General features: G+C 38.6%; 1 protein-coding gene across 1 annotated transcript in view; it reads right to left on the minus strand.

Moving 5' to 3' along the window:
• LOC126494129 (interferon-induced very large GTPase 1-like) overlaps positions 1-16,262 on the minus strand; it is a 34,651-nt gene extending 18,389 nt beyond the window's left edge. Inside the window, exon 1 of the mRNA XM_050131357.1 lies at positions 16,119-16,262. The gene's annotated coding sequence lies outside the window, so the exon portion shown is untranslated. The remainder of the gene's footprint in view (positions 1-16,118) is intronic.
• Positions 16,263-16,497: the final 235 nt, after the last annotated feature.

Consider the following 16,497-nt stretch of genomic DNA (forward strand, 5'->3'; position numbering starts at 1 on the left):
GGGGGGGGGGGGGGGGGGGGGGGGGGGGGGGGGGGGGGGGGGGGGGGGGGGGGGGGGGGGGGGGGGGAGATGTGTAGGAGGAGGGGGAGGGAATTGGGAAACGGGGAGGAGGCGGTAATTTTTAAAAAAATAAAAATAAAAAAAAGAAAGTGTGGCAAAAACTGATATTGGACTAATGAATGAAGATTAACAAAGGACAGGTAGGCAACCTTTTGTCAATGGAAATACCTTAGGAGGCCTTCTATAGACCCCAATACTCAAATTGAGTTCTATTATTTGCTGTCAGCATCAGAGAAACACATCCCCAGAGCAATTAAAAGATTTAATGCCTGTTGTTAAGAACACTGCTCTGGATGTGTTCAAGGACAGAACAGATTCAGGATATGAAACAAAAAATTCAGGAGAGACAAAAAAGCAAATATTTTGGCAAACTGCTATAAATGACCAAATGATCTGGAGAGGAGGCCCCAGAAAAGCATCAGCAACTATCAGAGACACAGCCTGCTAGCACCTGGAAGAAGAGTGCCCACCTAAGCCACAGGCCCTGCCTGCACTCCTTGGAGGAAGAGATGGGTAGTCGCCAATGCAAGAATACATTCAACAATCTAAAAAGCAATATAGCAACATTTGAACCTAATGGTTCTAAAAAGGAAGACCTGGACATCCTAACCCAGAAGAAGGAAAAGAAAGCATCTTAAATATAGCTTTCTGAAGATGATAGAAACATGTAAAGAGGAAACGAAATATTCTCTTAAAAAACTGGAAAAAAAGACAAACAAAAATTTGAAAGAAGTCAGTAAATATCTTAAAGAAACCAAGAAAACCAAGAAAAAGCAAACAGGTGAAGCAAACAGTTCAATTGTTCAAGACTTGAAAATTGAAATAGAATCAATAAAGAAAACACAAATAGAGGGAATTCTAGAAATGGTAAATTTGGATAATTGAACAGGAACTGCAGATGCAAGCATAACCAACAGATTCTAAGAGATGGAAGAAAGAATCTCATGAATTGAAGATATGATAGATTAAATAAATTCGTTGGTCAAGGAAATCTTGAATCCAATAAGTCCTTAACACAAAACATCCAGGAAATCTGGGACACCATGAAAAGATGAAACCTAAGAATAATAGGGATAGAAAAAGGAGAACTCCAGCTCAAAGGCCCAGAAAATATATTCAATAAAATCATAGAAGAAAACTTTCCCAACCTAAAGAAGGATATGCTTATGAAGGTATAAGAAACTACAGAACACCAAATAGACTGGAACCCCCCCAAAGTCCCCTCACCATACAATAATCAAAACACTAAACATACTGAATAAAGAAAGAATATTAAGAGTTGTAAAGGAAAAGGCCAAGTAACATATAAAGGCAGAACTGTCAGAATTACACCTGACTTATCAATAGAAACCCTGAAAGCCAGAAGGTCCTGGGCAGATGTGCTGCAGACACTAAGAGACCATGGATGCAATTCCAGACTACTATACCCAGCAAAGTTTTCAATCACTATCGATGCAGAAAACAAGATATTTCATGACAAAACCAGATTTTAAACAACACCTATCCACAAACCCAGCCCTACAGGAAGTACTAGAAGGAAAGCTTCAACACAAGGAAGCTATCTGCACCTATAAAAACACAGGGAACAGATAACCTCACAACACAAAATGCCAAAGAAGGGGAACCCACAAATATTACCACTAAAAAATAACAGGAATTAATAATCACTGGCCATTGATATCTCTTAATATCAATAGACTCAATTCACCTATAAAAAGACACAGGCTAACAGAATGGATAACTAAACAGGATCTATCCTTCTGCTTCATACAAAAAATATACCTCAACCTTGAAGACAGACATTACCTAAGAGTAAAGGGTTGAGAAAAGATTTTCAAATCAAATTTACCTAAGAAACAAGCAGGTGTAGCTGTCCAATATCTAACAAAATAGACTTCAAACTAAAATCAATCAGAAGAGATGGAAGACACTTCATACTCATCACAGGAAAAAAATCCGTCAAGATGAAATCTTAATTCTAAACATCTATGCCCCAAGTACAAGTTCACTTACATATGTAAAAGAAATATTGGAAAAATACAATGAAATTTATGCCCCGGCAATGCTGAAGCTTGCGTGGGCAACCTGTATATGGTGGTTCTGTTGAACTTGTCCGTATTGGGTTTCATGGTCTAAGCTAATGAGGATGAATGACCAGGTCTCTTCCTCAAGAGGGCACCAGATCTCATTACAGATGGTTGTGAACCACCATGTGGTTGCTGGGAAAAGAAACATTACTAAAGTTTAAGTCTCACATCAAACCTTAGACACTAATAGTAGGAGACTTCAACACCCTGTTTTCCCCAAGGGACAGGTCAACCAGAGAAAAACAACACAGAAATAAAAAAAAAACTAATGGATTTCAGGGCTCAAATGAGCTTAACATACATCTATAGAACATTTCACCAGAACAGAAAATAACATATCTTCTTCTTAGTACCTCATGGAACCTTCTCTAAAACTGACCGTATACTCAGAAACAAGGCAAAGCCCAATGGCTTAAAGTTAGACTTCGACAACACTAATTGCCAAAAGCCTACAAACTCATGGAAATTGAACACTGTTCAATTGAATCACCCCTGGGTCAAGGAAGAAATAAAGAAATCAAAGACTTCCTAGAATTCCATAAAAATGACTGCACAACATACCCAGCCTATGGTACAGTACAAAAGCAGTGCTAAGGGGAAATTTCATAGCACTAAGTGCCTACATAAAGAAAATGGAGAAAGCTCACATTAGTGAGTTAATAGCACATCTTAAAGGTCTAGAACAAAAAAAGTAGACTCACCCGGGAGGAGTAGTTGACAGGAAATAATCAAAATTGAAGGCTGAAATCAATAAAATAGAAACAAAGGAAACAATACAAAGTTCAATGAAACAAAGAGATGATTCTTTGAGAAGATCAACAAACAGAACATCCAAATTAACAAAATCAGAAATGAAAAGGAGGACATAAAAACAGAAACTGAGGAAATCCAGATAGTCGTTAGGTTATACTTTGAAAACCTGTGTTGCACAAAATTGGAAAATGTAAAAGAAATGGAAATTTTTCTGAATAGGTACCATATACCAAAATTAAGTCAAGACCATGTGAACAATTTAAATAGACCTCTAACCCCTAAGGAAATAGAAGCAGTCATCAAAAGCCTCCCAACAAAGATGCCCACATGAGGGAAAGTAAGCTAGTTGCTCCTAAACCTGTCTGAGCTGGCAGGTTTCCACCTCAGCCTCTGACTCTTTAGTCTTTCTTGGTAAAGAGAACAATAAAGATTTAGTTATAAACTACATTTGGTGGCAGCATCAGGAGGCAGATCCAGTGAGACATCACAGTCCTGCCAGGCTGCTGCCAGAGAAGCAGGCCAGTAACCTGAGCCTCAGTTACTGGCTGAAAGTGCACTAGATTCAGAGGCAGCTGCAGCTCTGGTGGAAAATAACATAGGGTGTTATCTTAGAATCTTTTCTACTGATGTGATAATAGGTCATGATCAGGGGAACTTATAAAAATGTATCTAGTTTGGGGTTTTTGATACCCGAGGGTCAGAGTCTAAGACCATGATGGCAGGGAGCATGGCAGAAGTAAGGCAGGCTTAGCTCTGGAGCAGCAACTGAGAGCTCACATCTTAAAACACAAGCACAGTATGGAGAGAGGTGGGGTAGATGCAATGGCTGGAGTGTTTTGAACCCTCAAAACCCACCCTTAGTGACACACCTCCTCTAACAAAACCACACTTCCTAATCCTTCCCAAGCCGTCCCCCCAAGTAGGGACCACACAATCAAATACATTAGCCAATGGTGGCTGCTGTCATTAAAACCACTGCATCCCATCCCCAGGCCCCATGAACCCATAGCTGTATGATAATGTAAAAAGCATTCAGTTTAACTTCAAATGTACTCACTGTCTTTCATTCTTAACACTGTTTTTAAACTAAAAAAGTCTGAGAAATTTTGAACTGTAATTCCCTGTAAAACCAAGAAGCAAATTATATGCTTCCAACATACAATGGCACAGGATATACATTACCATTCCAAAAGGGAGGAATGGGCATAAAATGAGAAAATTCAGAAGCAAGGCAAGACCTAAATGTAGCATCAACCCCCCAGCCTTCAGCTCCATTTCTGCATTCCCCCTTCAGATGTATAAAATAAACGGGATGACTTCTGGACTGCAGTTGGTGTGCTCCATCTGAGTAAGCATAACCTACCTAATGTCCGCTTTTCTGTGTGTGTGTCTGTTCTTTCTTCATCCCCTGGTCAGCCTAGTCAGGTCAGTCCCTGAAGCCCTGCCGAGCACAGGGTTTTTCTCCTTCAGTAGCATGTTTAGCACCCCCTGGCACTGTGAAAGCTAGTCAGTAAGGTTGACGCTCCCAAGCAAGTACCAGCTTGATCTGTCTGTGTTCTAGGACCCAAGTATTCAGTGTTCTTAGCAGTAGAAGTTTGCCATCAGGTTCTAGAGCACTGACCAAGATCACTGACCACAGCATGTAATGTTTGAGGCCTATAGGACCCCACTAGCCAACATCCCCACAAAAGACAATGCAACTCTTTCACTGTGTTTTTTATTTTTTGAACTTGTGATGTCTAGTAGAACATTTGCCCATTTATAGAGTAACTCCATCTTAACTTTATAAAGAATGGGTACATACATAATTTAGAAAAGATGTACAGTAGTAAGTTTTCTACTGAATTTTGAAGAGTTTTCAGTGTTAGTTGTCCATCCATACATTTTCTCCTTTAGCCCGCCTTCTCATCCCACCATACTTAACTCACGCACACATACACTCCTTTACCCATTAAAACCACGTGTTGTACCTCCCTCCCCCTAAAATGCCCCCATGGCCTCCCAGTCAAAGATGGGAATAACTTTCATAAAAGTTATTTCCATTCAATTATACCATGAAGTTTACCTATATTTTGAAAGGTTTCATGTTAGAGATTCAAAGGGGACTGTGCTTTCCACATAATATGTATTTAGAAGAGTTAGTAATGCCATAGGCAGAAAAGCAGACAGCAGCATGGCGAGAACTCGAAACCCGAGGCCTACAAGACAAAGTGAGAGCCCTTGTCACACATTTTAGAGGGAGAGTTAGGCTCTGTGTCATGTGGCTGATTGGCAGTCCATAGTACAAGCTTGCTATCAAGGTAACTCTGATTCTTGGTTGCAGGGAAGGAAGGAAGTCTGTCAGCCTGGGACCCGTATGCAAAATCTAATGTGAGGGCAAGAAGAACAATATTTTAGGAAAACACAGTAATGGAAGAGCTTTGTAAAACTGTGTAGCCATATCTAAAATATTCACTCTCTATACCATATCCCTTTCCACCTCTTATTTTCTTGTCCCCACAGTTCTCTCACCACACAGTTTTTATTTTGTAGTTTTTTAATTTTAGAATCCTAATTTTAAGGTAAATGCTATTAGTTTGTCCTCATTAAGTATACTGTGGGCTTTATGTTTGCCAGATACGGCCTTTAACATGCTCAAGTATGTTCTAACCTTTTCACCTTCTACTGTCTATGAGCCTTGGTAGTCTCTCTTGCCATTCATCCATTCTTTTGGCTTCTAACTATTTTTTAAATGAATTATTGGCCTTTTAATTTCTAATATTTTAATTTTTTGCTCTTCCTAGCTCCCCATTAAAACCCTCTTTCATATCATGTATTGATATCCTGTAATTCTTTGAATTATCTGTGTCTTTTTTTTCTTATAATTCAGCCAGTACTCATGTCCTCTTTGATTTCATTACATATTCTTATAATTGTTCTCTTGAACTCTTTGTTTAGCTTTTTATACAATCAACTCTCATTGCTATATGTTACTGTGGAATTGGTCACTTTTTACATGTCTATAGACTTGGTAATGTTTTTTGGTTATTTTTAATTTCCCTGTTTCTTGTGATTCTGCAATTGGACTTGCATCTCCAGAATTAGTTCCTTGCCTTTTAAAATTATCTCTCTGTTTTTAGTTGAAACATTTACAGTGTTCAAGCATGGCTAGGCTAGAATGGAGAATAAAGAAATAAGAGCATTATACCTTACGTATTTAATGAATAAATGTGCATAAGTATGGTTCTTTAAAAAACCACGAAAATGTTACTATCCTAGTCCAAGACAGTTATTCTAGTAGGAGAGATGAGAGAAGGGAAATATCCAGAGGAAGGAGGCAGTGAGACATGGGAGCAAAGACACAACAGAAAGAGAAGTCACACAGAAAAACACTATCTCAATTGTTCTCCGTCTGAGTTTTACTTTTTAGGCTGAATAATGGTCATATACACCCTCCTAATCTAAATTAAGTTCTATTTGTGGGCGAAGTTATGAGAATGTGTGTGTGTTTGTGATATTAACACTTTTGTGGAATTGAAATCAGACTATCTCAATGTATGTGCGTAGTAGTTCATTAGTTAAAATTTTCAGTTTGCTTTACTAGATAACAGGATAAAAAACCATTTTTTTACCCATAACTTTACTAAAGTTAAAGTCACCTTGAATGAAAAAAGCAATAAGACGGCACTGTACATTGTACTAAGATATTGAGATATTAGTTGTAAAGTATAGGGATAGAAAAAAAAATGAGCAGCCAGTACATTGTGTTTTGATTCCCTGCCATCGCTCTTGATCTTCAGTCATGGTTCCAACCCTGTAAACGCGCACCATTCTCTGCCTGAGGCTCAACCTTCTGGAACAGAATCTGGATACTCTCCTTCACTTTTGCATTTGAAAGTTTCCATTCTGTCCTTGCTACAGAAACCAGTGTTTTCTGTCCTCATCCACATTGTCGGCTAGGTGCCCTGAAACTCTCCCTCATTTCTTCCTACAGGTTCTAACTTCCTGGATGTTATGTGCTATCAGGCTAACCTACGTTCCATTTTAAATTAATTTTTTAAAGATGGAGGTCACACTGGAGCACCGGACTGAGCTCCCAAGGTCCCAATGAGGAGCAGAAGGAGGGAGAACATGAGGAAGGAAGTCAGGACCACGAGGGGTGCACCCACCCACTGAGACAGTGGGGCTGATCTATTGGGAGCTCACCAAGGCCAGCTGGACCGTGACTGAAAAAGCATGTGATAAAACCGGACTCTCTGAACATGGCGAACAATGAGGGCTGCTGAGAAGCCAAGGACAATGCCACTGGGTTTTGATCCTACTTCATGTTCTGGCTTTGTGGGAGCCTAGCCAGTTTGGATGTTCACCTTCCTAGACAAGGAAGGAGAGGGGAGGACATTGGACTTTCCACAGGGCAGGGAACCCTAACTGCACTTAAGACTGGAGAGGGAGGGGGAGAGGAGTGGGGGCAGGGGAGAAGGGTGGGAGGAGGGGGAGGGAAATGGGAGGCTGGAAGGAGGTGGAAACTTTTTTTTTCTTTTTCTCAATAAAAAAAAGATGGAGGTCAATGTCAAAATCATTTGTACTGCATGTAGATTTAGATGCAGTACAGATTACCATATGTTGAAAAAAATCTATATTTTCTCAGTAATGTTGTCTCTGCTCTTTTGAAAAAGATTAGATTCATCAAAATTGCAGTTTTAGTCATAAAATTTTCATATGTATTTTGTTATGTTTACATTATAAGTGTATACAAATAGTAATGTGACTTAAATTTCATATCCCACATATTCTTGGCTGATACAAGAGAAAATAAAATTTTACTTTTATAACCTGAAACAGTTTTCCTATTAGTTCAAGAACATTTTCTTTCTTCATTCTTCAGGATATTCTACAGAAATAATTTGATATCTGAGAATAAAGGCAGTCTTTATTTATAACTTCCCTATAGATGTAACTTCTGTTTCCTTTTTAAATTTGTTTTTCTTTCAAGGAAGCTGTTGAATAGGAGAGATGACAAGGGAAATCTCGGCTTTGTTCCTGATCATGGCACAAGAGCATTGATTTTCTCAATATTATATGTCGTATTTAAACATTTCTATTTATTTTTTAACCAGATTGAGGAATTTCCCTCATTTCCTAGCTTACTGAGACATTTTAGTCATGACTGCATATTAGAATTGGTCCAACGCTTTCCTGTATTTGTTGATGATAGCAGATTTAGTTTCCTGTGGTAACATAGTGTGCTAATCCATTTTCAATGGTAAGCTGTTTTGTCATACATGCGATAGATTCCAGTTGACTCTGTTACATAATTCCTTTCATAAGTTGCTGGATTTAATTTTCAATATTTTGTTTATGAGAGATTTGTTTCTTATATAAAATTCCATTCATGTAATGTCTTCATCAGTTTCTGGTTGTAGGCTAATGCCGGCATCAGAGAATTAATTAAGAAATTCTCTCTCACTATTTTCTGGAATAGACTGTTTTAAAAACTGGTATAGCTTTTTATATATTTGACATAATTCACCTATGAAAACTGGCTCAGCTATTTTCAATTTTGTAAGATTAATTATTGTTTATGTCTATAAAATGATATATAGGTCTATTTTAAATTATATAATTTCATGTTTATTTTTCCTCTGTTTAGTAGATTTGATCAAAGCCTCCCCCCCCCCCCCCCGCAAATCTCCAGATGGAACTCTTATCCAATCTTGTCTAATCCTTCATGTATAACCTTGGTCTTTTTTGTCTTGACTAACACAATTGAGCAAAGTTTTTTGCTCTTATTAATAAGATTGACCTTTCCCATTTCTTACAATCCCCTTCCTCATTTCCTTCTGGTATATCACACAGCTATCTACACTATACATATTCCTATATATAATCATGACAAATTAAGTTTTCCAGATATTCTGTAAGTTCTTCTCTTAATCAGAGCCCTCACCAGAATTTTTCTTATGCTCTCTTTGGGGTAATATAGTGTGTTCTTCAATGCTCTTCCAACTTTTTTCTAATATCTACTTGCAACGATGTTTAACATTATTCAATATTATGAAACATTCAACTGTCATAACAGTTCAGTCCTCTGTATCATTTTCTGTCTTGGTTTATTTTATGTTGTTATAACAAACTACCTGGGACTGAAAACCTACAACTAACTACTAATTACTAAAATTATTAATACTCAAATATCTGAATATTGGTAAGTCCAAGATCAGCACACAAGTACTTAGAAAGGAGATTCTTTTTACATCATCATATACAGAAGGCAAAAAGGCAAATAGGCAAGAAGGAGTTGAAATGATTTTTCTATACTGATGTTAGTGCTACCGGTTGATATATAGATTGACTCGCGTGCTGGCTAGTTAATTGTTAACTTCACACAGCCTAGAATTGTAAGAGAAAGGTATTCATGAGAAACTTTCTAAATCATACTGGCCTGTAGGCATGTCTATATGTGGCTGCCTTGTTTGTTAACTTGAATAGAAACACATCGCCCCCTGTGGGTGGTACCACAAGTTGGGCTTGTCCTGAACCATATAAGACTGAAGAAAGCTGTCAAACAAGCATTTTGGCAGTATAGATACATTTGTTTCCCTCTGCTTTCAATGTGGTATGACTAGTTCTCATAAATTCTTGCCTCTTTGAATTTCTTGTACTGATAGAGTTGTCAGCTAAAATAAACTCTTATTCTCTATTTTTGTAAGTGTATTTCATCACAGTGAAAAAATTGAAACAAGAATAGCTATAGAGTAGAAATGTTCAAAGGGAAGAACATAAGGAAAAACCATGAAGGAATGTTGGGGAAAATAAACTATATCCTATAAAGCATAGAGTTTCTAGACATGGGATCACTAATCGCATAATTGAGTTTCAGGGGAGAAGTCTCAGGCTGCAGTGATCCAGGAGAAGGACACGCAGGTTGATAGTTTCTGAATACACTATTAACATTTGCACTCAGACCAGAGGAAGGTTTTGCCTATGCCCTCTGAGTCTCATCAGCAGAAAATTGACACTTTTGTGGGTCTGAGGTATTGGAGTCCTTGACATAGTAGTGCCTTGTCCACAATGCACATGCCCTTAGGATTTCATCTGCTCTTTACAACTCAGTCAGTGATTCCTTTTTTCTCAGAAAATAATCATTAGTCTTACTCACCTGAGAACCTTATAATCTGTATTAATGGCCTGCTTGACAAGGCATAATTTATAATGCAATAGTGATATTAATTTAACAGTAATTAATCACTTTCTGTTCAGATTTAATGTCTTGTCAAGATGATACTCAAACCTGGTGCGGTTATTAGAATCTATGGTTAGACAGGTCATAGGACCCAGAGAACTTACTCCTATTTATTATTCTGCTAAGTGGACATAGTATCAGACTGACTCTTGATGACTTACTATTAGACCTATAGGCTAGGTCTTCTCTCAAGCTTCATCAGAGAGTATTCTTTTTATACCTGGAAGCATTAACAAAGAGACTCAGAAGTTGTCAGGCTCAGAGAACAAGAGACTGTGATATTCTCAGTCTTAACTGGGACATCTGTATCATACCCACACCTTCTAAGGCTTAGGGATACTTGCAGGAGATGAGGCAGAAAGATTGTAAGAGCCAGAGGTTGTGGATGACTACAAGAAAATAGTGTTTTCTGAATATAACAGGGAAGGTGCATATGTGAAATTACAACAGTTGTGACAGCGTGCATATGATTTGCACAACCCAAGCATGACAAAATCCCATTGTGGAGAATACTGGTTGGCATAAAGTTCGAGTATTCACTATGGAGGTATTGGTATTTTAGAGATTCAGAAGAGTAAGAGTTAATTTTCTTTAAAGGTATGGCCCTTGATAGGTTGACCATGTTGCAGTGGATGGACACACACCCAAGAGTATATGGCCAATACAGATTAGACTTGCTGAGTTTGAGAAAAAAAAACCATAAAGTTGAGTCAATAGGGAAGGGAGGTGGGTCTGGGAAGAGTTGGTGGAAGTAGATAAATATGATCAAAACACATTGTATGAAATTCTAAATATATCTGATAATTATTTATAAATACAAGATAAGATAGGATATTAAATGGAATATTGACTTAGATGAAAAGCATAAAACTCCAGTCTCTTAAAAAGCAAAATAGTATAATTTCTAGATTTTTCTGGAATAATTATAACAATTTAGAAAACAAACCAAATTTATTAAAGAATTGATTGGCTAGTATTATAATTTGGTCTAAACTCCTACCCCAAAGTAATATGCTAAGGGTATTAATAGCATTTGGTGTTCCTACTGGGAGATAAGGTAAGCCTTAGGAAGTGGGGCCTAGTTGGAAGACACAGGTCATTCATAAGCAACCCTCTGATGGTGAATTCTGTTTTTCTGTCTCTTTGTCTGTCTGTGTATTTGGCTTAATAATGCAGTGATTATCTTTGCTCTGCCTTCCATTTGCACTGTGGTGATGTACCTTATTACAGTCTTAGCGACAGAACCAGCTGACCATGGACTGAATTCCCAGATACTATAAACAGCATCAACTTTCTTTCCTTTAAGTTGGTTTACTCAGATATTTAGTCATAGTGAGAGAAAGCTGACTAGCACCTTTGAACTTCATGAAACGTGAAAATCTCTGCTCTGTGAAAGAGAAAATGAATAGAACAGGAAGCTGATCCATAGACTCAGAAAGAATATGCAATACCTAATCAAATATCTTTAAAACCAATAGCATGAAAATTGACACAGTGAAAGACTGGGTCAAAGACTCTGTCAGGGTCTTTACCAAGAAAATTTACAGATTGCCTATAGGGTTAGAAATTTTTTAAAATATGCTGTGTCATTCTGGAAAAGCAAGCGAAATCAATTATGAAATATTACTGTTATTAAGTTGAACAACATGTGTGTTCCTGACAGCACTCAATGCTTGTGAGAAACTGGAGCAAGTCATGTGAATTCAAATAGGCTAACACCCTTTATGAAGAGTGGACTTTTGCAAAACTTAACTTTCATTATAGAATGAAGCAATCATATCCCTTGGTATTTTCAGAAAGAAGTTGAAAACTTATGTTCACAGAAACATCTGCCTACAGATTCATTGAAGATTTATTCCTATTTGCTAACTAACTATTATATGCTTGTATCTGAAATGTCCGTAATGGAATCATGTGTCTGAACGCATGTGCCCCAGTTGGTGGCGCTGGTGGATGTGGAAACAGCTCTTAGCTCTTGTTAAGAAAACACTGACTTCACTTTTTGCCCACGAGGTAACTGAAGCAGGAAGAAAGCCTGACATCTCAAGCCTTCATTTATGTCTGTAATTAGCCTGAAGGTAAAGAGCTAAGTTATTGTCCTTAACATTTCCTCTTGAGGGATGTTGAATCCCAGAAGAGGAAAATCTAGAGGGATAAAATAATTACCTCTTACAGGAGGAGAACTTTTTGTGAGGGCTGGGCTCCTTTCTTTGTGATGGGTGAAAAGATGAACAATTTAACAATTATAGGACCACCTTGCAGGGTGACCACCTTCTAGTTTCTGAGACATTGATGAATCCATGATGTGCAGAATCACACCAGACCAAAATGGCTCAATCATGCATACGTTTTTCTCTTTCTTTGAATCTAAATCTCCCATGCCAATATTTTGGTGATAGATTTAGGGACCAGTGGCCCCTTGTTTGTGTTTACCCAGTGTGGTCACATAGAGTAAATCTCTCCCCTCCCTCTTCCCTTCTCTCCCTCTTTTTCTCTAAACACTATTCATCTCTTCAACTTGTGACCAAACCAAGATTCTGAAAGCTTTGGTTGAGATTCTTAGTGCAAAAAATTACTCTTGATAGGATGACCATCTTCCTGTGTGAATTAAAAGTATAAAATACTGGATGAAGAATTATGTAAGAGTTAGATGAGACCTTTTTCTCCCCCTCTCCTTTTAACTGAAGACAGGCCAGACACAGGCCACTAAGATTCCAGTTCAGTCTGATGTGGGGTTGGTGAAGATCTTTTCCCATTCTGCAGGCTGCCTTTTTGCCCTATTGACCATGTTCTTTGCTTTAGAGAAGCTTCTCAGTTTCAGTATGTCCCATTTATTTATTGTTGCTCTCAGGGTTTATGCTACTGGGGTTATATTTAGGAAGTTGTCTCCTGTGCCCATGCATTGAAGACTACTTCCTACTTTCTCTTCTATCAGGTTTGGTGTGGCCAGATTTATATTGAGATCTTTAATACATTTGGACTTAGTACATTTGTGAATGGAGATAGATAAGAATCTATTTGCATTCTTCGACATGCTAACATCCAGCAATACTAGCACCATTTGTTGAAGATATTTTCTTTTTTTCCATTGCATAATTTTAGTTTCTTTGTCAAAAACCAAGTGTTTATACGTATGTGGGTTGGTATCTGTGTCTTCAATTCGATTCCATTGGTCAACCTGTCTGTTTTTATGCCAATACCAAGCTGTTTTCTTACTGTAGCTCTATAATAGAGCTTGATGTCAGGGGTGGTGATGTCTCCGGAAGTTCCTTTATTGTACAGGATTGTTTTGGCTATCCTGGGCTTTTTGTTTTTCCATATGAAGTTGAGTGTTGTTCTTTAAAGGTCTGTGAAGAATTGTGTTGGAATTTTGAGGGGGATTAAATTGAATCTATAGATTGCTTTTGGTAGTATTTCCATGGAACGGGAGGAAAGGAGGGAGTGGAAACTGGAATTGGTATGTAAAATGAAAAAAGATAGTTTTTCTAAAGAATAAAATTAAACAACATTCCAGTTCAGTTCATTGCCTCATAAAAGATTAGTGGAATGATTTACTCTTGTTGATCTGTTAAAAGCCAAATATTAACTCTGACAACTTTTGTTAGTTTTCTTTCCCTCACATCTTCTGGACTCTGTCTGACCCTCCTCCAGAGACAGGCCATAACTAACTCGTCCTTTCCTTCTCCTAGGTCAGTTTTCTGGCCACAGGGAGAACAGTCTCTAAGTACCCACCTGCCCCATATTGGCCTCCTCCTCATCATGTCTGTCCTCCCACATGAGCAAGATTTTAGTCTGGTCAGCAATATGGTTCAGTGAGCCCTTGCACATGACCTCACAATGTGAACTGGATCCCTGGGACCCTCACAATGTCAAAAGAGGAAAGATAGTGCCCAGAAGGTGGTGCAGCCATATCTGATGTGAAGAACAGAAATCATAAAGCCAGCACAGCTGCTTGACAAATATCCAGCAAAGCAGTCACATGATCACTGTTGTGACTACCTTTAACTTTTAGTTTTGATCTTCCCATGTTGCATGCTTGGGGGGCTATCAATATTTGCACAACTTGGAGATACTGGATTGATGGAAAATTTCTTATGAATCATTTATGCCTTCCCGCAGGAGTACTGCTTCTAAAGTTCCTCAGGATAGTCCTGAGCACACTATCCCTCCCATGTTTAAGGGAGTTATCCTTATCTTCTTGACAGTCTTCCTTGTGCCCTGGAGGTCATGAGGCACACAAAGATGCCAAAGATCCCTCATTCATGAGGCTCTGAGATATTCTTGAAACATCTGCCTTTGTATTTGCTCAGGAACAAGAAAATCAGAACAAAGTAAACTTAAAAAGGGCAACAAGATATAGTGGACTAGAAGAGTTGGCAGCAGATCAGATCGCAAGTCTCTTTCTGCTATACACTCAGGTGATTATGTTACATATACAAGAAAAAAGTTAGATTGGCTTGAGTTACCTCTGCCCTACACAGAGGTTTATATTGGTGGGCAAAAAATGGTGTGGAAAAATGACAAAAGAATGAAATATCAGGACGTCCCTTTTTAGAAAAGTTAGCTTGTGCAGAGCCACTATGATGTCATATGACTAAGGAACAAAAGAATGATAGGATTAGACATATGAATAGTTTCTATAAAGATATAAAGTATAAATATAGTATTATGCCAGAAATTGAATTACAACTGCAGAAGCTTTGGCCTGAGGATGTTTTTTGGGCCTTTTACCAACTGGCACTCTGAACACTAAGAGTAATAATAATGTGGGCTACTGGCAGTGAAACCAGGACTTAGTCCTACTGCTTGTACTGGCTTTTTGGAACCTACTCTTTCGAGGGATACCTTGCTCAGCCTAAATGTAGTGGGGAGGGTCTTGGTCCTGCCTCAAAGCAATGTGCCAGACTTTATTGACTCTGCATGGGAAGCCTTGCCCTCTTTGAGGAGTGGATTGGGAGTGGGATAGGGGGGAAGGTGGAGGGTGCGGGAGGAAGGGAGGGAGTGGGAACCGGGATTGGCATCTAAAATGAGAAAAGATAGTTTAAAAAGTTAATAATATATTACTTGGGAAGTGGCAATCTGCCCAGGCTGGCTTGGAGTATTTCTTTCTGCTTAGAGTCCTTGAAGCTACAAGAACTGCCTAGAAATTGGGTTATAGGATTGGTGAGAAAAGAATTACTATAAAAGATAACTCTGTCCTGTCATGGTTTATGAAAGATGACTAAAAGAAATGCAAGAGGAAGCTAAACATGTGTCAGGGGACAGAAATGATATGATCTATGTTTTGGAACAACCTAAATCTATCCCTTTTTACTGAGTTCTGTGTAAATAAAGAAGCACTCAGACTGCCAGTCACTTAGGTTACAAGGTTCTCCTGTCTACCATGCCTGGCTCACTTCTTCCCTCACCTACTCCTTGCCTCCTCTCTGGAACCTGTCAACTGCCAGGTCTATCCCTCAGCAAGAAAGATCAGAAAGTTGTGTTTCCTTCCATCACAAGTTATTTTTTTCACCTTTCAGTGACCCATCTTGTTTGCACAGCATGCTAAGGTCTAAAGAGTGGCACAGGTGTCACCTCCTTTCAACTCATATTGCCTTGTCACTTGTAAAAAAGCAATGTGTTTGTCTGAAGAGAAAATGGCAGCTACTGGCTCTAGGAAGTAAAGGTCTCCGCTCTAACTAAACCTTGTAAGAAAACAATAACTTCTGTGCTTGAAGAGGAAAACTGCTCAGTGAGGTTTTCCTACTTTTCTTGGGTGACATAATGTCTTTCACATCACTAACTCTTGTAGATGGAAGTTGGAGACAATAAAGTTTGTTTTTCACAGGGTTGACTTTGTCCCTCTTTTCAGTGGAGCAGTTCACAATGAACTTTAGATTCAGTGCCAAATTACGGTTGTCATAATCACCATGTCTCCAACAGCTCCGTTAACATTTCCATCAATTTCTATTTTGTGTTATCTGTCCACCCTGCTTCCCACCTATTCCTCTACTTACTTGTCTGCTTGAGGCCAGGTGGCTGCTCCAGACAGAAGTTCAGGGAGAGTGTGATCCTTCCTGGAGGAGGCAAGGCTGCAGACTGTCAGCACCAGTGCAGACAGGGTGATTTTTCTGAGGTCAGGAGCTGAATCTATTTGAGCAGGGCAGTCCTCTAACTCCTCCTTCTTTCTGGGAGGAGCTTACATTATTAGTTGTGTCTCTAGGGATTGCAGAGTCCAGTTTATAAATCACACATTAAAAAAATTAAGAATCTATTGTTTTGGAGTTTGAGCGAAAGCCAAGAAGGACAGGCAGGCTAGAGATGTTAGTAGCTTTAAGGAAGAGTGAGCTAGATAAGAAAGTCATACTTTCTGAATCAGAGGCAGAAAATCAGGCA

The sequence above is a fragment of the Alexandromys fortis genome, unplaced genomic scaffold (genome assembly GCF_014885135.2).
Source record: "Alexandromys fortis isolate MF-2015 unplaced genomic scaffold, M_Fortis_MF-2015_v1.1 scaffold_329, whole genome shotgun sequence".
In the NCBI taxonomy this organism is placed as follows: domain Eukaryota; kingdom Metazoa; phylum Chordata; class Mammalia; order Rodentia; family Cricetidae; genus Alexandromys; species Alexandromys fortis.